This window comes from Schistocerca americana, chromosome 9 (genome assembly GCF_021461395.2).
Source record: "Schistocerca americana isolate TAMUIC-IGC-003095 chromosome 9, iqSchAmer2.1, whole genome shotgun sequence".
Taxonomy (NCBI): Eukaryota; Metazoa; Arthropoda; class Insecta; order Orthoptera; family Acrididae; genus Schistocerca; species Schistocerca americana.
The window spans coordinates 115,444,724-115,470,508 of NC_060127.1; the positions used below are offsets into that span (position 1 = coordinate 115,444,724).

Sequence of the window (25,785 nt, forward strand, 5' to 3'; positions counted from 1 at the left end):
GGACTTTATTCCAGCTAAGCAAAACTTACAGTTGTGTAAACAAAGAGCTGTATTAATACACACGTTCACCTGCCAAGGTAGCCGAGAGTGCTAATGCGCTACTTCCTGGCCTTGGATAGGCGCACTGATGCCAGATCGAATCTGCCCAGCAGATTAACAACGAGACCTGGTGTGCCGGCCAGCCTGGATGTGATTTTTAGGCGGTTTTCCACATCCCACTAGGTGAATACTGGGCTGGTCCCCACGTTCCGCCTTAGACATCAGAACATGTTTCCACTATTCAATGGCTTACACTAGACCCAGACAGTTGGGGTGGTGACAGGAAGGGCATCTGACTGCCCCTTAAAATTGACATGCCACATCTGATTAACCAGCATACCCCGGAAGTCGGGATTAAAGCTTGGAAGGGGATTAATACACATGTTCATTCCTGTTGTAGGAAGAGGATAATGGCCACTAATAACAAAATCCTCTCCTTTGCTTCCTAACAGTACAGACACTACATTGTTTACGAAACAAGCATTTTTCTTGCTTTTTTACTGGACCTATCAAACCAACCTCGTACTTTGAACCAATATGGTGTGGAAAGAATCTACTCATACAACTATAGTTGAAAGCTAGTTTTAATATTATGAAAGGATAATCCATCCTGGATTTTACATTGTCTGAAAACTAGTTTTTTTGTATACAGTCGGCAAGTTTTTTTTAAAAAAATTCGTCCATTGAGTAGGAGTTATTCACAGCAAATACGGAAAGTGCGGGAGATACGCGTGACAGAAATGTGATGGCAACCGATTAGTGCGTCTAAATCGTGATCTCCAGCATTTTCTGTGTTCGTTGGTAAGAAACAGTTGCGCGTGAGTCTTACAAATAAATACTGGGTGATCAAAAAGTCAGTATAAATTTGAAAACTTAATCAACCACGGAATAATGTAGATAGAGAGCTAACAATTGACACACATGCTTGGAATGACATGGGGTTTTATTAGAACCACCCCATATTGCTAGACGCGTGAAAGATCTCTTGCGCGCTCCGTTTGGTGGTGATCGTGTGCTCAGCCGCCACTTTCCTCATGCTTGGCCTCCCAGGTCCCCAGACCTCAGTCCGCGCGATTATTAGCTTTGGGGTTACCTGAAGACGCCAATGCCTCACCATAACTCCGGACATCTTTATAGTGCTGTTCACAACATTCTTCCTCGACTACAGCAGTTGTTGAGGAATGATGGTGGGCATATTGAGCATTTCCTGTAAAGAACATCAACTTTGTTTTGTGTTTCTTTTTAAATTCTAATTATTGCTATTCTGATCAGATGAAGCGCCATCTGTCGGACATTGCTTGAAGTTTTGTGTTTTTTTTTTGTTGTAATAAAACCCCATGTCATTCCAAGCATGTGTGCCAATTTGTACCTCTGTATCTAAATTATTCCGTGATTTTTTCATTTTTCATATTTATACTGACTTTTTGATCACCCTCTATTTTCGGGAACAGTTTTATTTAACTCAAGCTTTATGGTACTGGAGACTTTCTTTGAGAATGGGCCAGTGAAACGTCCTGCTAGAGCCTCCTCTTAGTGTCTCCCCCCAGCCAAGGAGCTAACATTTGCGCTCGGAACTCCGGCAGCTGCGCGAGCTGGATTCAGGCCGGTGTTGACTTTGCTGACCTGTCGAGAACACTGCATCGATTCCACGCGGCACGGCAGCCGGCCATTAACGTCGCTGGATTTCCTCCTGCTAAGTGTTTACCGTACAAATATTTTGTTGCTCGTTGAGACCTATCGGCGAGACGGAGACGGGGGACTTTGTTCGCCGTTCTTTTTGGGCGCACGTGGCGCAGATGTAGGTCATCTTTGTTTACGTGCCTCCGTAAATCCAAATTAACGGCGCTTAGCGCGTAACTACAACACTGTGTACATTTGTTGGGCCGCCGGCGCGTTAAGTACTGTTGTTAAGCGAGCGTTGTGTTTGCTCGTGGATTATTCGCCGCTCTAAACACCAGCGGTCAAGTATTCCGGCTGGCCATTCTCTCGAGTGTTTCATTTACCTCGTGACGGAAGCGCTTGTACCTAATGGCGGAACGTGCTAAGCGCAAATTCTGTTACTGATACATACTGTTAATCACAACTAAGACAATACGTTTGTGTACATGGGACATTCAATAATTAACGAGGCAAATCGATGTAGAAATGAAACAGTTTAAAGGAGTAGTTTCGTACTTTCATGGCTTTAGGATGACATCACTGAGATGAGCTGAGAACAGCTGACGGATAAAAAATTGTTTTGATTACAACCTGAGTGCAGCAAAGATGGCGTGCTGCTTGAAGTTTCCACATAAGTTGTTCAAGTTCAGTGATCCATTGTGGGTGTCTTTTTTTTTTTTTTTTTTTACTCTCTGACAGTACATCTACAGCTACGTGATTACTCTGCTATTCACAATAAATTACCTGGCAGAGGGTTCAACGAACCACCTTCAAGCTGGCTGTCTACCGTTCCACTCTCGAACGGCGCGAGGGAAAACGAGCAGTTACATTTTTCTGTGCAAGCCCTGATTTCTCTTATGTTATCGTGATGATCATTTCTCCCTATGTAGGTGGGTGTCAACAGATCCTTTTCGCAATCGGAGGAGAAAACAGGTGATTGATATTTCATGAGAAGATCCCGTCGCAATGAAAAACGTCGTTTTAACCGTTGCCACTCAAATGGCACTATCCTACCTATTTCCCGATAATACAAAACGACCTACACTTCTTTGAACTTTTTCGATGTCATCCGTCAGCCCCACATGATGCGGATGCCAAACCGCCCAGCAGTACTCCAGAACAGGACGGACAAGCGTGGAGTAAGCAGTCTCTTTAGTAGACCTGTTGCACCTTCTAACAGTAAGTGTTCTGACAGTTAATCGCACTCTCTCGTTTGCTCTACCCACAACACTATCTCTGTGATTGTAATCCCTAAGTACTTAGTCGAATTTACAGCCTGCAGGTTTGTGTGATTTATCGCGTAATCGAAATTTAGCGAATTTCTTTCAATACTTCACACTTTTCTTTATTCAGGGTCAACTGCCAATTTTCGCACCATACAGATATATTATCTAAATCATTTTCCAATTCGTTTTGGTCATCTGATGACTTTATAAGACTGAAAGCCGGCCGGGGTGGCCGAGCGGTTCTAGGCGCTTCAGTCTGGAACCGAGCGACCGCTCCGGTCGCAGGTTCAAATCCTGCCTCGGGCATGGCTGTGTGTGATGTCCTGAGGTCATCAGTCCCCTAGAACTTAGAACTACTTGGCATCCCATAGTGCTCAGAGCCATTTGAACCATTTTTTTAAGATTGTAAATAACAGCGTCATTTGCAAACAATCTAAGAGAGCTCCTCAGATTGTCTCCTATGTCGTTAATATAGATCAGGAACAATAGAGGGCCTAGAACACTTCCTTGGAGAACACTAGACATTACTTCTGTTTTAGTCGATGACTTCCCATCTATTACTACGAACTGTGGCTTTTCTGATGGGAAACCACAAATCCAGTCGCACAAATGACGCGATATTCCATAGGCATGCAGTTTTGTTAGAAGACGCTTGTGAGGAACGGTGTCAAAAGCCTTCTGGGAATCTGAAAATATGGAATCAGTTTGACATCCCCTGTTGATAGCACTAATTACTTTATGAGTATAAAGACCTGTTTGTGTTTTACAAGAATGGTGTTTTCTGAATCCGTGCTGACTACGTCTCAATAAATCGTTTTCTTCGAGGTAGTTCATAATCTTGAAATAAAGTATACGTTCTCAAACCCTACTGCAAATCGAAGTTAGTGATATGGGCCTGCCGGCTGCTGTGGCCGAGCGGTTCTAGGACCTTCAGTTCGGAACCGCGCCATATTTCGAACTGTGCAAAACTTTACCAGTCTTAAGGATTTTGCGTTGTTTTAAAATTGGCATGTTTTTTTCGTTGCTTCTGCAACAGCGATCAGGCCCGTTTTTTGTACCATGGGTGATCAGCACTATAAATTATTAATTTATGTGGTAAATATCTCTCAATTACAGTCGATACTATCTCTTTGAAACCATTCCACAGCATTTCAACCATTACACGATCAGATAGGAAGGAGTGAAGACTGTCTCTTAAAAAGGCCTTAAGAGCATTTTTATTAGCTTTTTTAAGTAGATACACTTTGCGTTTCTGTTTGATGGTTGTAGGTGTTACGGTATTCTGCCTAGCACCAACTGCCTTGTGGTCGCTAATCTCTGTATTCACCGTGATACTCACTATTTGTCCAGGATTGATTGTGGTTAAGATTTCAACTATGCTTTCGCAACCATTTGCGCTTGGAGTGTTCTCATGAACTAATTGTTCTAAACAATTTTCTGTGAAAGCACTCAGTACAATTTCGGATGACGCTTTGTGGCTGCCACTGGCTATAAACTTTTAATTTTTCCAGCATATCGAGGGTAGATTGATGTCGCCACCGACTATACTTTTATGAGTGTGGTACCTATTTGAAATGAGACTCAAGTTTTCTTTAAACTGTTCAGCAACTATAGCAACTATATCTTCTTCTGAGTCGGAGGGGGGGGGGGGGGGGGGTCGGTATACGATGCAATTACTAGTTTAGTCCAATTGTCAAGTATAACCTCTACCCATACCATTTGGCAGCAACTATCTACTTGACTTTCACTACAAGGCAAACTACTCGTACTTCTGACAGTAATAAATACACCACCACCAACTGTATTTAATCTATCCTTTCTGACCACTGTTAGATCGTTTGAAAAAATTTCGGCTTAACTTTTTTTTTGGCTTTAGTCATCTTTCTGTACCTATAACTACTTGAGCTTCAGTGCTTTCTATTAGGGCTTGGAGCTCTGGTTCTCTCCCAACACAGTTACGATGATTTACAACTAGAATACCGATCATTTCTACTACTACCTTACTGTGTTTTACCTGCCCCCTTTTAGACGGACGACAATTCTGTGGTTCCCTGAGACCATGTAACATTAAAAACCGCCCAGTCCCTTCCGCACAGCCCCCACTACCCGTGCAGCCGCTTGTGGTGTCACCGCTAGACACCACACTTGCTAGGTGGTAGCCTTTAAATCGGCCGCGGTCCGTTAGTATACGTCGGACCCGCGTGTCGCCACTATCAGTGATTGCAGACCGAGCGCCGCCACACGGCAGGTCTAGAGAGTCTTCCTAGCACTCGCCCCAGTTGTACAGCCGACTTTGCTAGCAATGGTTCACTGACAAGTTACGCTCTCATTTGCCGAGACGATAGTTAGCATAGCCTTCAGCTACGTCATTTGCTACGACCTAGCAAGGCGCCATTACCAGTCACTATTGATGCTGTAAAACATGTACCGTCAAGAGCGATGTTCACCAATTATGGATTAAAGTTAAGTATTCCAGCAGCTACGTACGTTTTTGGCTATTCTCATTTCCGTGTCCTGTTCCAGACCTCACGCCAGCCTGTGTGAGCTTAAACGCGTGCCTTTCGGATTCCTCATAGCGGCTTGGGTGTCTTGCCAAGCCACAACACCGCTTCCTGTGATTAGTGGACTCCTGACCAATTAAGCGGAACCCCGAAACCCAAAACCCATTGGCGCAAGTCAAGGAATCAGCAGCCTACATGGTCACAGACCCGCCTGAGCCTCTGATTCAGACCCTCCACTCGGCTCTGCACCAAAGGACCACAGACTGTTGTATCGACGATGCTGCAGATGGTGAGCTCCGTCTTAATCCCACAAGCAAGACTGGTGGTCTTTACCTTTTCCGCTAGCCGCCCGAAACCAAAGAGGATCTGCTCCGATCCAAAGCGACACATGTCATTGATACCAACATGAACCACCACCTGGAGTTGGCTGCACCCTGTACTCTTCATGGCATCCGGAAGCACCCTTTCCACATCCCGAATGACTCCACCCGGTATGCACATGGTGTGCACACAGGCTTCCATCCCCTCCTTGGCAGCCACGTTCCTAAGAGACCCTATCACGTGCCTAACGTTGGAGCTCCCAACTACCAGCAAACCGACCCTCTGTGAACGCCCAGACCTTGCGGACCGAGAAGCTTCCTCTGGAACATGGTGGACGACTTCATCCGGCTTAGAGACATCGTTAGCCACAGATAACACCCGAAACCTGTTCATCTAACGAACTGGGGAAGCCCTAAGATCGGCCCCTCGGAAAGTTTTTCGCTGCCTGCCAGACTTTGGAATGATCTCCCAATCCCCCACAGGTGAGGAGTCACCCTCAGTGCAGGCAGTACCTGGGGCAACCACAGCAGTGGACTGATCGGAGGACACGTGGGATGTGCTCAACATCCCTCATATCCCTGCATGCGATCCCCCACAGTGATGCCCCTCGGTAGCAGCCTCAAGCTGTGTGACAGAAGCCAACGCAGCCTGGAGCTGTGAGCGAAGGGTCGCCAACTCAACTTGCATCTGTACACAGCAATGACAGTTCCTATCCGTTACTGCAGTCACTCTTGTTCGAAGCTCCTAAAAATATGCAATAAACGAGCGGTATACTCGACTTGTTACCATCTCACTGATAGTCTAACCAACACTGAGCTACAAAACAGACAAAAGCCTGTACGTTTCCAGGTTCGGTACCAATGGCAGTACTGTACGCTACGCTGTTATTAAAATAAAAGGTTGTGCCTAGTAAGCACTCGAACATGCAGGAAATTACAAAGATAATCTAGTAACTACACAGGCATCTGTAAATAAGACGCTTCTGTTGGAAGCTCGTAAAAATATGTAGCAAACGAACTGTGTACTCTCCTCATTATCAGGATGAACACGAGGTGTTCTGTCTCTGATGGTTTATCCGACACTGAGCTGTACTAAACAAAACAAACAAAAGCCTGTACGATACGATAAAATCCGGCTAAAGTCGTTTCAGGAATGATTTTACAGTTTGGTACAAGTTATTCGACCTGCAGAAACTTTTATAAGTGTGTGTCTCATTGTAAGTCAGTAGCCTTTACTTGTGTGTGTGTTTTACCGTAAATACACGCCTGGTAATGTGAACCGACAACCTAAATGTGCTACTGACCTCAAAGCCACATCACTTACATGAATTTGAATAGAAACCTGTGTCTTTGTGAAAACGGGTCTTATTTATATGCAAATAAATAAGCAAACCAATAATTCCACGTTCAGTAGACACTTGGTTAGCGCGAACTGTTAGAAAAAAAGAAAAAGCAACGTAACTATATATATATATATATATATATATATATATATATATATATATATATATATATGTGTGTGTGTGTGTGTGTGTGTGTGTGTGTGTGTGTGTGTGTGTGTGTGTGTGTGTGTGTGTATGTATATATATAAAATAGCAAAGTGTAATGTCGACCTGTATAAGAATGTAACCTGAAACATACGAAAATTTCTATACTGACATATGGCCCTGGTAAAATAAAGAAACTGACAGAAAGTACATTGCGCAAAGAAAATGAAACAATCACGTATTATGAATCTCACCTGCCGAATTAAGTACTGGCAGAAACAGTATCACAGCAAGATTCAGAAATAGCTAAAATAATAATATTATTAAAAACTAACTACAGTTGGTCTAGGGAAATCGGGTTCATGTCATTGACACAGAACGCCAATGAAACACATGACTCAACCTTTAAGTACTGAAGTTAGGATGGAACTTGTCGAAGAAAACAATTATAGCCTGTAATATGAAAATGCATTTACTCTAATAATTTACATCTCAGAAGATCAAACAATAGAATAATTTTCAGAAACTCGACTTTGACGAGGGTGAAATGGACCAACAATACGAATTTACAAAAATTAAAATAAACTTTTTACCTCATCAACTAATACCCTGTTCTTCATTTCAGAACCTTTCTTATGTCCGTATGCTATTTACCCACTGTGCTGCACACTGCAGCTTTCCATTACCGACTTTCAAAAGATTCTACGACTCCACAGCGCTCCATCCCAGACACAGGTACTGTTGCCTGACATCGGTTTCTCTGACCACAATTCTTCAAACATATCATTTGCCTCTACAAATTGACACATTCAGTGGCATCATAAAAAAATAGCCATCTTACAGAGGCTCAAAAAATTCCTGCACTTGAAACAAGGCATTGACGACATTATTCGTGAAGACCGACAGCTTTAAGTTGAACATACAGCTTAAACAGTTCCAGTAAGTGTCAGCACTGTACTTAACGTTACCAGTTACAAGCTCAAGTACAGCAGAGATAGTGCAAAATGGGTCCCGAATGATTTAAGGCAAAAACGCAAGGAAACAGAGATTCAAAATATGTACAAACTTGAAAGAACGCCATGAAACGGAAGGTGACCCTCTTCTAAACAAGATCTTAACGTGTGAGAAACTTATATTCACAATTTTGAACCAGTCCAAAAGACTAAGCATGGAATGGAAGCACACCAGTTTACTTGTCCGAAAGATATTCAAGGCGCAATAATCAGCGGGAAAAGATATGTTGACGGCTTTTTTGAAAGCCAAGGTGTCGTTTTTTGTGATTGTGTGGTATCTCAGCGTACAATAAACAGTGACTACTACTGAGGTATGCTGATGAATAAAACAAAGCTAGCATGAGAGCAAAACGTCGCGGATTTCAAAGAAGGGGCGTGATACCGCTACACGACGATGCTCGCTCTCACACCGCCCACCTAAACAAAGTAAAAATTGAAAAAAAATTGTATTAGGAGGTAGAATCTCATCCATCTTACAGTCCAGAATTTGGTGCCTCACTTTTTCATCTGTTTCATTCTCTCAGTGAGACATTACTTGGAAAAAAGTTCAACCATGCGGGGATAAAAGAATTTGTGACAAAGTATCTCAAGCAATAAAACAAGGACTTCTTTCCACCAGGTATAAAAAACTAGTTCATCGCTGGGACAAGTGTATTACTATTCGCGGGGATTGTGTTGAGAACCAGTAAAAGACTCATATAGTAAAATGGTTCAAATGGCTCTAAGCACTGTGGGACTTAACATCTGAGGATATCAGTCCCCTACACTTGGAACTACTTAAACCTAACTAACCTAAGGACATCACACACATCCATGCCCGAAGCAGGATTCGAACCTGCGACCGTAGCAGCAGCGCGGTTCCAGACTGAAGCGCCTAGAACCGCTCAGCCACATCGGCCGGCTCATATACTAAAAATACTGTTTTTACATCACTTTATTTCTTTAATTACATCTACATCTACATGGATACTCTGCATATCACACTTAAGTGCCTGGCAGAGTGTTCATCAAACCAACTTCACAATAAATCTCTATTCTTCCAATCCACTCTCGAACAGCACGCGGGGGAAACGAACGACTATATATTTCCTTGTGAGCTCTGATTTCCCTTATTTTATTGTGATGATCGTTTCTCCCTATATGGGTTGGCGCCAACAAAATAGTTTAGCATTCGGAGGAGAAAGTTGGTGTTTGAAATTTCGTGAGAAGATTCCGCCACAACGAAAGACGTCTTTGTTTTAGTGATGTCCAGCCCAAATCATGTATCATGTCAGTGACACTCCGACTACCGGCGTGGCCGTGCGGTTCTAGGCGCTTCAGTCTGGAACCGCGTGACCGCTACGGTCGCAGGTTCGAATCCTGCCTCGGACATGGATGTGTGTGATGTCCTTAGGTTGGGTAGGTTTAAGTAGTTCTAAGTGTAGGGAACTGATGACTACAGATGTTAAGTCCCATAGTGCTCAGAGCCATTTGAACCATTTGACACTCTCTCCGATATTTCTTGGTAATACAAAACCTGCTGCTCTTCTTTGTTCTTTCTTTAATTTCTTCTGGTAAGGATCCCAGACCGCGTAGCAGTACTCCAAAAGAGGTCGGACAAGCGCAGTGTAGGCAGACTCTTTAGTAGATCTGTTACATTTATTGAATGCCCTCGTATGTTATCCATATTGAGTTTCACAAGTCTATTTTTTGTGCTTGTTTCTCATTTACTTCCGAAACAGTAAAACTATTTCGAGGAGATGACTCTCAGCCTAAAGCTAACCGATAATAAACTACAGTTGTGCGGAGTCTTCAACAGCGTAATTTTGACGGAACAATAACCAGTAGTTCTGCTGTTTGCTCGAGTGATTGTGTTCAGGATGGTATATCATACTATGTCTTCGCTAGAAACCACTGGTGACGACCACCTGTGACGAAGCTGATTTCGACTTGAAAACCGTGTCTTAGGCGGTTCTGAAATATTTACCACCGTAGGTGGCGGGGGGTGAGGCAGAGTCGGGAGTTTGAAGCGAGTAAGAGCCGGCCTCCCAGAGTTTATCAGCGGCAACTATCGACCAACTGTATTTCTTTCTGCCTCGGCGCGACCAGGAGAACTTATAATTAGATTTCTCTTTCCGAATGTCCAACTGGGGCCACCCGAAGGCTGGGGACTCTCACGACGGCTGCGCTGACGGCCTAACTGAATACCGAAGAGGTCCCCTGCTGGTATCCCGGAATGGACGCGGCTTTCAATGTGTTTCGTCGGGAAAGAAGCAGACACCACACACCCCAACGCCGCTTACAGCCAGAAAGGACAGCCTTTTTCCAACATTATTCTGTGGTTATTTCATTCTCATTGCCTTCTACCTTGTCACGCTCGGAACTGAACACACTAACGTTTCCTCCACATACTATTTTAATCATTACCTCTGAAGGAAGAGCATAAGGAGGATTAGGGCATAATATCCCGCCAACGTCGTGGATATGGAGGCAAATTCTCGGAATCTACAGGATATCCATAAAAGAATGTCCCAGTCAGCTTGAGCCACAGTCACGGCAAACTTTTTGAATGACTTTATCGCTGTACAATCCAGATTTTGGCCTTGGGCCATTTTCAAGTACAAAAACTTATGTATATGTCTAAAAACATCAGACTGGTATGAAATAAAAGTCCTTGTCAGAAAAGCATATCTGGTCATATAGGCCGGCCGGAGTGGCCGTGCGGTTCTAGGCGCTACAGTCTGGAACCGCGAGACCGCTACGGTCGCAGGTTCGAATCCTGCCTCGGGCATGGATGTGTGTGTTGTCCTTAGGTTAGTTAGGTTTAAGTAGTTCTAAGTTCTAGGGGACTGATGACCTCAGAAGATGAGTCCCATAGTGCTAAGAGCCTTTCTTTTTTTTTTTTTTTTTTTTTGTCGTATAGTCCAGATCCGACATTAGTGAAACTGAGAACATCTCTGAAACACCTAAATAAGTCGCGATAGGCACAACAAAAAGATTCACACAATTATAGCTTTCGGCCATAAAGGCCTTTGTCAGCAGTAGACACACATACACACACGCGCACACACACTCTCACGTAAGCGCAAATTGCACTGCAGTCTCAAAGCAGCATCATTAAAAAATATCTTATAACAGGTTAACTTAGACTATTTACAGCAAATCATACATCAAATCGAAAGGAAACTAATCTAAGTTTTCGTACAAATGTTCAGTATGTTGGCCTTCAGTTACACCACACAGTGTGGTTTCAGTTCTCTGAGATTACAGACGTGTATGCAAGTTGAGTTGGCGTGAGTGTGTGTGTGTGCGCGCGTGTGTGTGTGTGTGTGTGTGTGTGTGTGTGTGTGTGTGTGTGTGTGTGTGTATTGCTGACAAAGACCTTTGTGGCCGAAAGCTATAATTGTGTGAATCTTTTTGTTGTGCCTATCGCGACTCAACATCTCCGCTATGTGGTGAGTAGCAATTTTCCATCCCTGGTATTATTACATTCCATCCTGGATTTTTCCATTGTTTGACATCTAAACAAGTTGCAGACTTTCATTTCTGGACCATACAGTGTTGCACATATCTGTTTATTGGTTAGCAGTTTCATAGAACAGCTGTGCTATACGGTCGAGAAATGAAAGTCGGCAACTTATTGTTATGTTGTACAGATGTTCTTGTTTTTGACATCTGAACCATGTGACCAGATATGCTTTTCTGATAAGGACTTGTATTTCATATCAGTCTGATATCTTTTGTCATATGAATATATTTCTGTAGTTGAAAATTGACCATGGCCGAAATCTGCATTGTACAACAATAAAATAAGAGCTGTTACTGTCAAATAGCGGCAGCATCGTTAAAAGAAATATGTTATAACATGTTAATTTAGACTATTTACAGCATATCATACATCATATCGAAAGTAAACTAATCTAAGTTTTAGTACAAATGTTCAGTATGTTGGCCTTCAGTTACACAGCACAAATCCAGCCTAAAATCCAATTCTTTCCACATTTTGTTTAACAAGGCCAGAGTAATGAAAGAAATAGCCTCTTGAATTATGTGTCGCAACTCCAGCAAATCATTAAATACGGGCTAAATATAGAAACGATCTTTTATAAAATCCCAAAGGAAGGAATCGCATGGCGCGACATCAGGTGAACGTGGAGACCAGCGGTAAAGAGCTCTGTCGTACTAACAGGTACGACTAATCCGACGGTCAGGGACTCAGTCAGGAAAGTCACCTCCCCGTTGCAACACATCGGTTATGAAGTTATAACCTACACCACACTCAGCTAACAGTAGTCGGTATGGACGCGTGTGTAAAACTTCATCACTGTCGTCTTTTGTAACTGAATTTCAAGATTTGCTTTACCAACAGACTTTTTAGGGCAACGAAGGTAAGGAACTCTGACATGGTCAACCTCCTCCTCAGACACTTTGGGTCGTCCCATGCTTTTACATTTACACACACATCGGGTCACTTCGAACTGACTGTACCATAGGCGGACGTTACTGCCACATAGGGATCGCATTTAAACTTTATAGGACATGTGTACTGAACTATAATTACAGATTCACTCTTAGCAAATTCCAGAACATAAACCGCTTTACACACAGAAGTCACCATTTTGTGTATGTGGTGCTGCAAAGGGGAAAACAACAAATCAATACTCGCGCGTGCATTTTTATAAAGGTGTGACCTCGAACCAACAGTCTACAATGCTTACATTTGATACTACTAAAATTTATAGCTGGAGAATTCTTTTATAGACACCACGTAAAGAAAACAACAAATCAATACTCGCGCGTGCATTTTTATAAGGTGTGATCTCGAACCAACAGTCTACAATGCTTACATTTGATACTACTAAAATTTATAGCTGGAGCTTTCTTTTATAGACACCACGTAAAGAAAACAACAAATCAATACTCGCGCGTGCATTTTTATAAAGGTGTGACCTCGAACCAACAGTCTACAATGCTTACATTTGATATTACTAAAATTTATAGCTGGAGCTTTCTTTTATAGACACCACGTATGTTACTTGATGGCTATTGTCATCCGATGCCACCAGCTAGTTGCGTGTCTAACGATTTCCAGATAAAATAGAAATTTCATTTGCGTATTTCGTTACTGAGCGAATTTAAAAACTGAAAATGCTGTCGTAATCTATTCATTAACAAGTGTAATTTTACGTTAGAGGTTTAATACAATATGTCAATTATTAAAATTGGAAATTCTGTATATACGAGCATAATCCCAAAAGTAAAGTCTCCTATGTTTTATAAGTACATAGACCTGTTTATTTCTACAATGGTTTACATCAGTTTACAGCTTGAATATTTAGCTATTTTTGGACATAATCACCATTTCCGTCGATGCATTTTTGTAGACGCTGTAGCAGTTTTTGTATGCCGATGTCATACGAGGTCGCCGCCATGCTGTTCAGAAAGTTATGAACCTCTTCTTTCACCTCGTCGTCGGAGCTGAATCGCATGAACCACAATTAACGCTGACAGGTACTGTCAGAACTAGCACTACTGAAAGAAAGGATATTGCGGAGACATGGCTAAGCCACAGCCTGGGGGATGTTTCCAGAATGAGATTTTCTCTATGCAGCGGAGTGCGCGCTGATATGAAACTTCTTGGCAGATTAAAACTGTGTGCCGGACAGAGACTCGAACTCGGGACCTTTGCCTATCGCGAGCAGGTGTTCTGCAAGGTTCGCAGGAGAGCTTCTGTAAAGTTTGGAAGGTAGGAGACGAGGTACTGGCAGAAGTAAAGCTGTGAGGACGGGTCGTGAGTCGTGCTTGGGTAGCTCAGTTGGTAGAGCACTTGCCCGCGAAAGGCAAAGGTCTCGAGTTCGAGTCTCAGTCCGGCCCACAGTTTTAATCTGCCAGGAAGTTTCATATCAGCGCACACTCCGCTGCAAAGTGAAAATCTCATTCTGGATTTTGGAGATATTTTCCGCTGACACCCCGTCGCCTTTCCTCCATGCAAAGTAATTGATCTCTTGTTACACTTTCTCCGTTAATGCTGTTGGTCTTCGACATGAGACCAAACGTTCGCATTTTGTATTTCTTTGCTACTAATTGTATTCGCAACACATTTTGCAGACAGTATCCACATGTACCATCGAATCTATTTTCAAAACTACATCATTGTACGGGACATAGTTTAGTAGATGTGACGTCGCCTGAGATGCGTGGAGGACAAGCTTTTCTTGAGCCGGACAGTAGATTACTTAGATTATAGTCATCCGGTGTTTGATAATGGTAGAACTTAGCGATATGCAACAAACTTTAAGCGTATTTCCAAACCTTTTCTAATTTTACTTCTAGCTTACAAAGTAATGAAAGGGAAACAGTTTATCGACTATTAAATGTTAATGCGGTGGATGCTAATCATGCTTTAAAACTTCAGCGTCAGTGATGGTTCTGCGTCTTCAACCATAACGGTGCTACTTGCATCACGTCCGTACAGTGGTGCTGCCCTTTTCCGTAGGAACAATTCCCACCTATTCACCTTAAGCGCTTTAGGGAAATCGTAGAGTGCCTAAATTAGAGTAGCCTGACCGGTATTCGAACCGGCGTCCTCGGGAATGCGGGGACAGCGTCTTAACACTACCTCATCCACTGGGCTCTGTCATTTTCTTTGAACTGCCAATATCAGTCACAGTGACACGTTGGATCCAAATTCGAAAAAGCTGACCAAAACTTTATTTTAAGAAAAGTACTGAAAGTTAAATTAAATACGTAAATAGTGGGGATCGGTCGTGAGGCGTATCGAGATGCTGCGTGTAGTTGCGATAACGCTGTGTCCCGGATGGCACAGTGGTTACCGCACCTGCCCAGTAAGCAGGAGATCCTGGGTTCGAATCCCGGTCCGGTGCACATTTTCGCTCGTCGCCTCTGATTCCGCTTAATGCCTTGCTGCATCTGACAACAGTGTTCCCCCTTCAATTTATATGCAGTTCAATTTTCGATTCACGTGTTGCATGATCGCGCTGCTAGAATTTTGCCATCGAAAAGGAGTATTCTTCATATGTATATGCAGAGGTGACTTTTTAAGTCGAATACAGTTCTCTGTCAATGTAGAAAAGAGTACCGTAACTATATTTCAAGCACATATAACATTTATTGTACAAGACGTGTGTGTGGTTTGAGGTTTTCGGGCGCTAAACAGCATGGTCATCAGCGCCTAAACGCATAGAAACAGGAACACATGCGGTGAAGGGACGGAGACGGACAGCGAACAAGGAGAACGGCTAAAAGACACAGACCTGAAGCAGTTCCAAATCTTCACATACAGAAGCAAAACAAGAGCAGAAGAAACGCACTAAAAAAGGAAAGGAAACACAAGGAAAAGAGAACAGAAATCGAAGTGAAACAGACATCTTTGTAAACAACAACATTAATGGGGATGTAATAAATAGGCAAATGTATTGATGTTTGTCACAAGTCGTGAATTCCATTCATAAATCTGTCCTGGGTAACAGTAATTTTTATAACTAGTTAATAAATCAAGCAACATTAGTATTTTAATCATAAAATTAAAGTAAAATTTGGGTATTTACTCACACGAGAAAATATTATTCTCTTCTATTAAATCATGAACTATGAATTTTCATTATTTGAATGTAATTCTTACTCATTGTTGTTAGCTGGCATATGGCGTTGTTGTGGTGAACATCAGTACAGTTCTCCACGCCAGTCCATCTTGTGCATTCCTCTCCGTGTCCACTGCAGCCCATATCCATCCCCGCCAGCACACTTCATTCAAGTTTTGATCTCCCGTTACAGTTTTAAACTCCCCCATCTTCATAGCTTAGTTTCGTGCAACGCCATATTAACTATTCCTGCCTCACCATGTGTCCTATTACCTAATCTGCCGTCTTTTGTAGTTGAGTAATTCATTTATTTTCTCCCAGTTTCGACTGCGTACCTCTTCATTAGTTATCCGACCTACTCACCCATTCCTCACCATTCTTCTGTTGTGACATGTTTTAAAAACAATGTTTTTCACAAACGTTTCGCATCGTGTAGGACTCACTCTAGACTGGTGGCCGAGCGGTTCTAGGCGCTTCAGTCCGAAACCGAGCGACTATTACTGTCGCAGGTTCTAATTCTGCCTCGGGCATGGATGTATGTGATGTCCTTAGGTTTAAGTAGTTCTAAGTCTAGTGGACTGATGAGCTTAGATGTTATGTCTCATAGTGCTTACAGACACAAAACAAGGCAAACTTGATATTTGTCGACTTCAGTGCCAGCTATCACAAACTGGAAATAATGGTTTGAGTAAACTCTCGTATTTATTGGCGCAGAATCCAAATATACAATAAAACGGAGGGGGGGGGGGGGGATTCCCATTTGAAAATGTCAAGTTAACCCCGTCCAGACGGGAGGTGTTAGGAGGTGGTCAGTAGTAGCACAGACAGATTTCCCCTTTACTAATATTAACTCTTCGTTTAGAACATTTTTTGGTACAGTGAGTATTTGGCCCAAATGGCTCTGAGCACTATGCGACTTAACTTCTGAGGTCATCAGTCACCTAGAACTTAGAACAAATTAAACCTAACTAACCAAAGGACATCACACACATCCATGCCCGAGGCAGGATTCGAACCTGCGACCGTAGCGGTCGCTTGGCTCCAGACTGTAGCGCCTAGAACCGCACGGCCACTCTGGCCGACTGTGAGTCTTTTTGTAGGTATATAGTTGCTTCAAGTTAAAAGAAAATAGTATATTACTCGACAGTGACAGATACTGCAAGAGATACGGTGTAAATCACTATGTGATTTACGGTCAAAATTCCGACAGCACACCATTCTTCAGAGTACATTCAGCTTATTACTTCCTCCTACGTTACTTGTCGCGAAAATACTGGGAAGTCAAAACTAGGGAAATGCGAGGTCACACGGAGGCGCCACTCCTGACTGCAACAAGAATGGCGGGGTGGGGGGCGGGGGTGGAGAACGGTGGTACCATTAAGAAATGTGTCATCTTTTTTGGAAATGCGCAAGTTGACGTAGATCTTCCACAAGCTGTTTATCATCCCTGCGATAGTTACGTGACTACAGCCACTGTGATTCAGGACGAACGAGGTAGAAACAAGGTTGGCAGGTCGCCCGTTGCAGAGCCCCACCCTTAACAGAAGACTAAACTTGCGGCGACTCCATAACTCCAAGTTGTGCTGTCCGACATTGCGGCCAATGAAACATCAATTCGGAACTCGGCGACCGCAATTTATCATTTCCCGTCGACGGAACGCTGGGTCGCCATCCAGTACAGTCCTTCTCGCCCGACCCAGTTCCTGCAGACAAGGAGAAATGATTCAGAACCACCTCCGATGACCGAGAATTTGTAGAGCGTACTTCTAATTACGACTGCTGCTTTTCGCTACTGCGTCTTCACTGCGAAACCCTGTAAGTCAAATATCTCTGCCTTGTAGAATGAGATTTTCCCTCTGCAGCTGTGTGCGCGCTGATATGAAACTTCCTGGCACATTAAAACTGTGTGCCGGACCGAGACTCGAACTCAGGACCTTTGCCTTTCGCGGGCAAGTGCTCTACCAATTGAGCTACCCAAGCACGACTCAAGACCCATCCTCACAGCTTTACTTTTGGAAGGTAGGAGACGAGGTACTGGCTGAAGTAAAGCTGTGAGGACGGGTCGTGAGTCGTGCTTGGGTAGCTCAGTTGGTGGAGCACTTGCCCGCGAAAGGCAAAGGTCCCGAGTTCGCGTCTCGGTCCGGCACACAGTTTTAATCTGCCAGGAAGTTTCATCTCTGCCTTGCTATTACTCGATCTGAGCTGTATGTACAGTTAAGTAGTGTCGGAAGGAGAAAAGCAGGCACATATCGACTAAAACAAATCTCAAAGCGAGATGCTTATAACAGTTTCCACAACGAAACTTTGTCTCGAAACCTGGCAGAAAATCCAAAAATGTTCTGGTCGTATGGGAAGTATGTTAGCGGCAAGAAACAATTAATGCCTTCCCTGCACGATAGCAATGGAGATACTATCGAAGACAGTGCTGCCAAAGCAGAGTTACTAAACGCAGCCTTCCGAAATGCCTTGACAAAAGAAGACGAAGTAAATGTCACAGAATTCGAATTGAGAACAGCTGCCAACATGAGTAACGTAGAAGTAAATATCCTAGGAGTATTGAAGCAGCTTAAACTACTTAATAAAAGCAAGTCTTCTGGTCCAGACTGTACAACAATTAGGTTCCTTTCGGAGTATGCTGAGGCATTAGCTCCATACCTAACAATAATATACAACCGTTCGCACGACGAAAGATACATAACCAAAGACTGGAAAGTTGCACGGGTCACACTAATATTCAAGACAAGTAGTAGGAGTAATCCACTAAATTACAGGCTCATATCGTTAGCGTCGATATGGAGCAGGATTTTGAAACATATATTGTGTTCGAACATCGTGAATTATCTCGAAGAAAACGGTCTATTGACGCACAGTCAACATGGGTTTAGAAAACATCGTTCCTGTGAAACACGACTAGCTCTTTATTCACATGAAGTGCTGAGCGCTATTGACAAGGGATTTCAGATCGATTCCGTATTTCTGGATTTCCGAAAGGCTTTTGACACTTACAACACAAACGGCTTGTAGTGAAATTGAATGCTTATGGAATATCGTCTCAGTTATGTGACTGGATTTGTGATTTAATGCCAGAGAGGCCACAGTTCGTAGTAACTGACGGAAAGTTATCGAGTAAAACAGAAGTGATTTCAGGCGTTCCCAAAGGTATTGTTATAGGCCCTTTGCTTTTCCTTATCAATATAAACGATTTGGGCAACAATCTGAGCAGCCGTATTCTGTTGTTTGCAGATGACGCTGTGGATTATCAACTAATAAAGTCATCAAAAGATAAAAACAAACTGAAAAACGATTCAGAAAAAATATCTGAATGGTACGAAAAGTGGCAGTTGACCCTAAATAACTAAAAGTGTGAGGTCATCCTCATTAGTGCTAAAAAGAACTTGTTAAGCATCGATTACACGATATATCAGTATAATCCAAAAGCCGTAAATTGAACTTAATACCTAGTATTACAACTACGAACAACTTAAACTGGAAAGAACTCATAGACAGTGTTGTGGGGAAGGCTAACCAAAGACTGCGTTTTATTGGCAGGACACTTAGAAAATGTAACAGACCTACTAAGGAGACTGCCTACACTACGCTTGTCCGTCCTCTTTCAGAATACTGATGCGCGGTGTGGGATCCTTACCAGATAGGACTGACGGAGTACATCGAAAAAGTTCAAAGAAGGGCAGCACGTTTTGTATTATCGCGAAATATGGGAAAGAGTCTCACAGAAATGATACAGGATTTGGGCTGGACATCATTAAAAGAAAGACGTTGTTCGTTGCGAGGATCACTAACTTTCTCCTCCGAATGTGAAAATATTTTATTGACACCGACCTGCATAGGTAGTAACGATCACCACGATAAAATAAGGGAAATCAGAGCTCGTACGGAAAGATATAGGTGTTCGTTCTTTCCGCGCGCTATACGAGATTGGAATAATAGAGAATTGTGAAGCTGGTTCGATGAAACGCTCTGCCAGGCACTTAAATGTGATTTGCAGAGTATCCATGTAGATGTAGATGTAGAGATGCGACAAGTGGCACCAAACAGCGTCTATATTACACGTGCAGTTTCACAAGTCCTATTAAAAGCTTGCAGACGTTCTAGAACTGTCTAATTATTAGGTTGGTGCATAAGTTTGTAGCGTTTTTGTTTCACGTGTTGGTATTCCGGCTCCTATCAGTTCTTTTTTTATTGATTAACGTTTTCATTTGTTGTTCGCTGTTGGTATCTGAGTTTACACGTTGTCATTTGGGTATACTGAGTGGAGTTGTGGTCGGTAGAGGATGGGAAACCAAGTGGAGAAATCCGATAGGTTCATCTGTTTGAGTTCAGTAGGGGGATGAAGGCAGCGGAGGTAGCCTTTCCACTGGACAGAGAACGGTAAGGAAATGGTTTTCTTGTTTTCATGAGGATGAGGATCGTTTTTCCAATACTGATTCTGCACGCTCAGGAAGAACTACAGGTTTTGGTGGAGGTCATTTAAACGCATTTATCCGCAGTCACCCACGTCAGTGTACTCTAGAACTGACAAATGTGACGAACTATGATCATTTTACCATTATGCGACATTTGCATGCAATGGGGAAGCGTATGCGTCTCGTGGAACAATGATGATGTGGTGTACTACGAATTGCTTCCTCCAGGTTAACCGTCACTGCTGACAAATACTGTCAGAAACTGAGGCGTCTTGCAAACGTAAATGAAGAACGACGACCAGCAAGACTGCGTGGATTGATGTACTCCACTCGCGCCCGAATTCTGCTAGATCGGCAAAAAACACTATACAAGAGTTGGCATGGGAACTCATTGCGCAGCCGCCTTACTCACCTGATCTTGCGCCATCCGATTTTCAGCTTTTCCGGTCTCTGTCGAACAACCTTCAAGGAACTTCCTTTCCGGATGAAAATCCGTTCCGAACATGGCTGGACGAGTTCTTCGCCTCAAAACCACGTGATCTCTGCAGCCGAGTAACCTGAAATTACCCCAGCATTGGTAGACTGTTCTAAGGAGTGAAGGAGAATATATTTTTGATGAATAATGTCTACATGTTTTGTTTATTAAACTTACGGAAAAAGGCTACGAGGTTACGCACCAGCCTAATGTAATAATAAGGAACCAATGCCCGGAAATGTAAATCTGAAGAATCGACGACTTCCAAACGTCTCGCTTTTATCACTTGGTTGGGATTTACTACGAAAGATGGAAATTTATTAAAAATATGACCGTGAAGACGGACTATCTGACACCGAGTTATAACTAAACTTGAGGAAGCTCGGTAATACTATGCCACTTTTATGTTCTCGTACTGACAGTTCCTAATTAGAATGAAATCATAGCCGCGCGGTATTAGCCGAGCGGTCTCGGCGCTGAAGTCGTGGACTGCGCGGCTGCTCCCGGCGGAGGTTCGAGTCCTCCCTCGGGCATGGGTGTGTGAGTTTGCCCTTAGGATAATTTAGGTTCAGTAGTGTGTAAGCTTAGGGACTGATGACCTTAGAAGTTAAGTCCCATAAGATTTTTTTTTTTAAAAAAGGGAAATCATATCGCTGTGACAAATGCAATGTTGATACAAAGTAGATAACGATGTGTGACACTTCATTACTTGATCACGTAATAATCTAGTAACGTGACAACTGGAGTGATCATTCACAGCGCCATATACATATGTTTGAATTCATTCAAGGATTAATCAAAATAACAACTTATAGAGATAAAATACTGTGTTTACTGAACTGAATGGTTTACTGCAATGGCCGAAAGAGCACAATCGTTATAAATCTTTATACTCCAATGCCCAAATAATTTGTGACGGAAGGTTGTGGAACTAGTTCAGAAAAGAAATCAGCTGTTTACGTTCATTTTAATTCAATAATTTCAGAATGTGAACACAAACTGTTCGTGAGAACTAGTACAAGTAAATATCACTCAACTAGATTGTCGCTATGATCCAGCTGTTCAGTAGCAGATACATAATTTCCATATCCTTCCTTCATTTCCTTTACGGCCATGTAATGTTAACTATTGCTGATGGGCACATCTCTTCTTGTAGTATATTGAGTCACGTTATAAATATTCCTTCAGATGTATTTCGTCGGTCATCACATAAGACTCACAGTAGCACAGAGTACACGCCATTGCCACAAACAACTGACTGCCACAGGCTACTATCAAACTAATAATAAAACTAAACTATTTCCGAACTGGCCTTGGAAGGCCCAACAGTACCGACCGGCCGCTGTGTCATCCTCATTCCACAGGCGTCACTGGATGCGGATATGGAGGTGCATGTGGCCAGCACACCGCTCTCTCGGCCGTATGTCAGTTTACGAGACCTGAGCCTCTGCTTCTGAGACAAGTAGCTCCTCAGTTTGCCTCACCAGGGCTAAGTGCACCCCGCTTGTCAACAGCGCTCGGCAGGCCGGTTGGTCGCCCATCCAACTGCTAGCCCAGCCCGACAGCGCTTAACTTTCGTGATCTGACGGGAACCGGTGTTACCACTGCGGCAAGGCCGTTGGCAATACTCCCAAAGTTATTACGACAAAAAAAGGTTCTGCATAAATAGAGTAGCTCTCATATAAGGACACTAATATTTCACATACTTTTGTTTCTTGTTAACAACGGTTCTACATTTCAGTACAGTTTAATTTCTGAAATAACTGATTACACAAATAACATTATCTGCAAATGCCCTCCCTCCGGGAGGGGACTGCCAAGGGGGAGGTTACCATGAGAAAAAGATTGAATAATCTACGAAAGGATAACGTTCTACGAGTTGGGGCGTGGAATGTCAGAAGCTTGAACGTGGTAGGGAAACTAGAAAATCTGAAAAGGGAAATGCAAAGGCTCACTCTAGATATAGTAGGGGTCAGTGAAGTGAACTGGAAGGAAGACATGGATTTCTGGTCAAAGGAGTATCGGGTAATATCAACAGCAACAGAAAATGGTATAACAGGTGTAGGATTCGTTATGAATAGGAAGGTAGGGCAGAGGGTGTGTTACTGTGAACAGTTCAGTGACCAGGTTGTTCTAATCAGAATCGACAGCAGACCAACACCGACAACGATAGTTCGGGTATACATGCCGACGTCGCAAGCTGAAGATGAACAGATAGAGAAAGTGTATGAGGATATTAAAATGGTAATGCAGTATGTAAATGGGGACGAAAATCTAATAGTCATGGGCGACTGGAATGCAGTTGTAGGGGAAGGAGTAGAAGAAAAGGTTACAGGAGAATATGGGCTTGGGCCAAGGAATGAAAGAGGAGAAAGACTAATTGAGTTCTGTAACAAGTTTCAGCTGGTAATAGCGAATACCCTGTTCAAGAATCGCAAGAGGAGGAAGTATACTTGGAAAAGGCCGGGAGATACGGGAAGATTTCAATTAAATTATATCATGGTCAGACAGAGATTCCGAAATCAGATACTGGATTGTAAGGCGTACCCAGAAGCAGATATAGACTTAGATCGCAATATAGAAGTGATGAAGAGTAGGCTAAAGTTCAAGACATTAGTCAGGAAGAATCTATACGCAAAGAAGTGGGATACGGAACTACTAAGGAATGACGAGATACGTTTGAAGTTCTCTAACGCTGTAGATACAGCAATAAGGAATAGCGCAGTAGGCAGTATAGTTGAAGAGGAATGGACATCTCTAAAAAGGGCCATCACAGAAGTTGGGAAGAAAAACATAGGTACAAAGAAGGTAGCTGTGAAGAAACCATGGGTAACAGAAGAAATACTTCAGCTGATTGATGAAAGGGGGAAGAACAAACATGTTCCGGGAAAATCAGGAATACAGAAATACAAGTCGCTGAGGAATGAAATAAATAGGAAGTGCAGGGAAGCTAAGACGAAATGGCTGCAGGAAAAATGTGAAGACATCTAAAAAGATATGATTGTCGGAAGGACAGACTCAGCATACAGGAAAGTCAAAACAACCTTTGGTGACATTAAAAGCAATGGTGGTAACATTAAGAGTGCAACGGGAATTCCACTGTTAAATGCAGAGGAGAGAGCAGATAGGTGGAAAGAATACATTGAAAGCCTCTATGAGGGTGAAGATTTGTCTGATGTGATAGAAGAAGAAACAGGAGTCGATTTAGAAGAGATAGGGAATCCAGTATTAGAATCGGAATTTAAAAGAGCTTTGGAGGACTTACGGTCAAATAAGGCAGAAGGGATAGATAACATTCCATCAGAATTTCTAAAATCATTGGAGGAAGTGACAACAAAACGACTATTCACGTTGGTGTGTAGAATATATGAGTCTGGCGATATACCATCTGACTTTCGGAAAAGCATCATCCACACAATTCCGAAGACGGCAAGAGCTAACAAGTGCGAGAATTATTGCACAATCAGCTTAACAGCTCATGCATCGATGCTGCTTACAAGAATAATATACAGAAGACTGGAAAAGAAAATTGAAAATGCGCTAGGTGACGATCAGTTTGGCTTTAGGAAAAGTAAAGGGAAGAGAGGCAATTCTGACGTTACGGCCAATATTGGAAGCAGCGCTAAAGAAAAATCAAGACACTTTCATAGGATTTGTCGACCTGGAAAAAGCGTTCGACAGTATAAAATGGTGCAAGCTGTTCGAGATTCTGAAAAAGTAGGGGTAAGCTGTAGGGAGAGACGGGTCATATACAATATGTACAACAACCAAGAGGGAATAATAACAGTGGACGATCAAGAATCAAGTGCTCGTATTAAGAAGGGTGTAAGACAAGGCTGCAGCCTTTCGCCCCTACTCTTCAATCTGTACATCGAGGAAGCAATGATGGAAATCAAAGAAAGATTCAGGAGTGGAATTAAAATACAAGTTGAAAGGATATCAGTGATACGATTCGCTGATGACATTGCTATCCTGAGTGAAAGTGAAGAAGAATTAAATGATCTGCTGAACGGAATGAACAGTCTAATGAATACACAGTATGGTTTGAGAGTAAATCGGAGAAAGACGAAGGTAATGAGAAGAAGTAGAAATGAGAACAGCGAGAAACTTAACATCAGGATTGATGGTCACGAAGACAATGAAGTTAAGGAATTCTGCTACCTGGGCAGTAAAATAACCAATGACGGACGGAGCAAGGAGGACATCAAAAGCAGACTCGCTATGGCAAAAAAGGCATTTCTGGCCAAGAGAAGTCTACTAATATCAAATACCGGCCTTAATTTGAGGAAGAAATATCTGAGGATGTACGTCTGGAGTACAGCATTGTATGGTAGTGAAACATGGACTGTGGGAAAACCGGAACAAAAGAGAATCGAAGCATTTGAGATGTGGTGCTATAGACGAATGTTGAAAATTAGGTGGACTGATAAGGTAAGGAATGAGGAAGTTCTACGCAGAATCGGAGAGGAAAGGAATAAGTGGAAAACACTGATAAGGAGAAGGGACAGGATGATAGGACATCTGTTAAGACATGAGGGAATGACTTCCATGGACTAGAGGGAGCTGTAGAGGGCAAAAACTGTAGAGGAAGACAGAGATTGGAATACGTCAAGCAAATAATTGAGGACGTAGGTTGCAAGTGCTACTTTGAGATGAAGAGGTTAGCACAGGAAAGGAATTTGTGGCGGGCCGCATCAAACCAGTCAGTAGACTGATGACAAAAAAAAAAAAGAAAACAGACAGATGGCGTTACTGGTTACAGTTATGGAACAGTGGCACATACCCCGAAGTACCCCCACATCGGATTATGAATTATAAGCAAAATTTTCCTCGAGAAATCTGAGTCTCACCTTTATCCACGATAACGGTGGGAGATGAAGAAATGAATTAAAATATAGGGCGCGGCCAGGAGTTGAACCCATATTTCCTTGCTTACTAGGTAGGAATGCTAGCCATTACACAATGGTAGCATTAGAGCTACTGTAACATTACTGCACGGAATGCCGTCCCCAACACAAACTTAGTAACATAAATAAAGATTATGCAGTGCCTCTACGTTTC

General features: G+C 42.8%; 1 pseudogene; it reads right to left on the minus strand.

Moving 5' to 3' along the window:
* Positions 1-22,229: 22,229 nt before the first annotated feature.
* On the minus strand, positions 22,230-22,347 carry LOC124551556 (annotated as a pseudogene).
* Between the last annotated feature and the right edge of the window lie 3,438 nt (positions 22,348-25,785).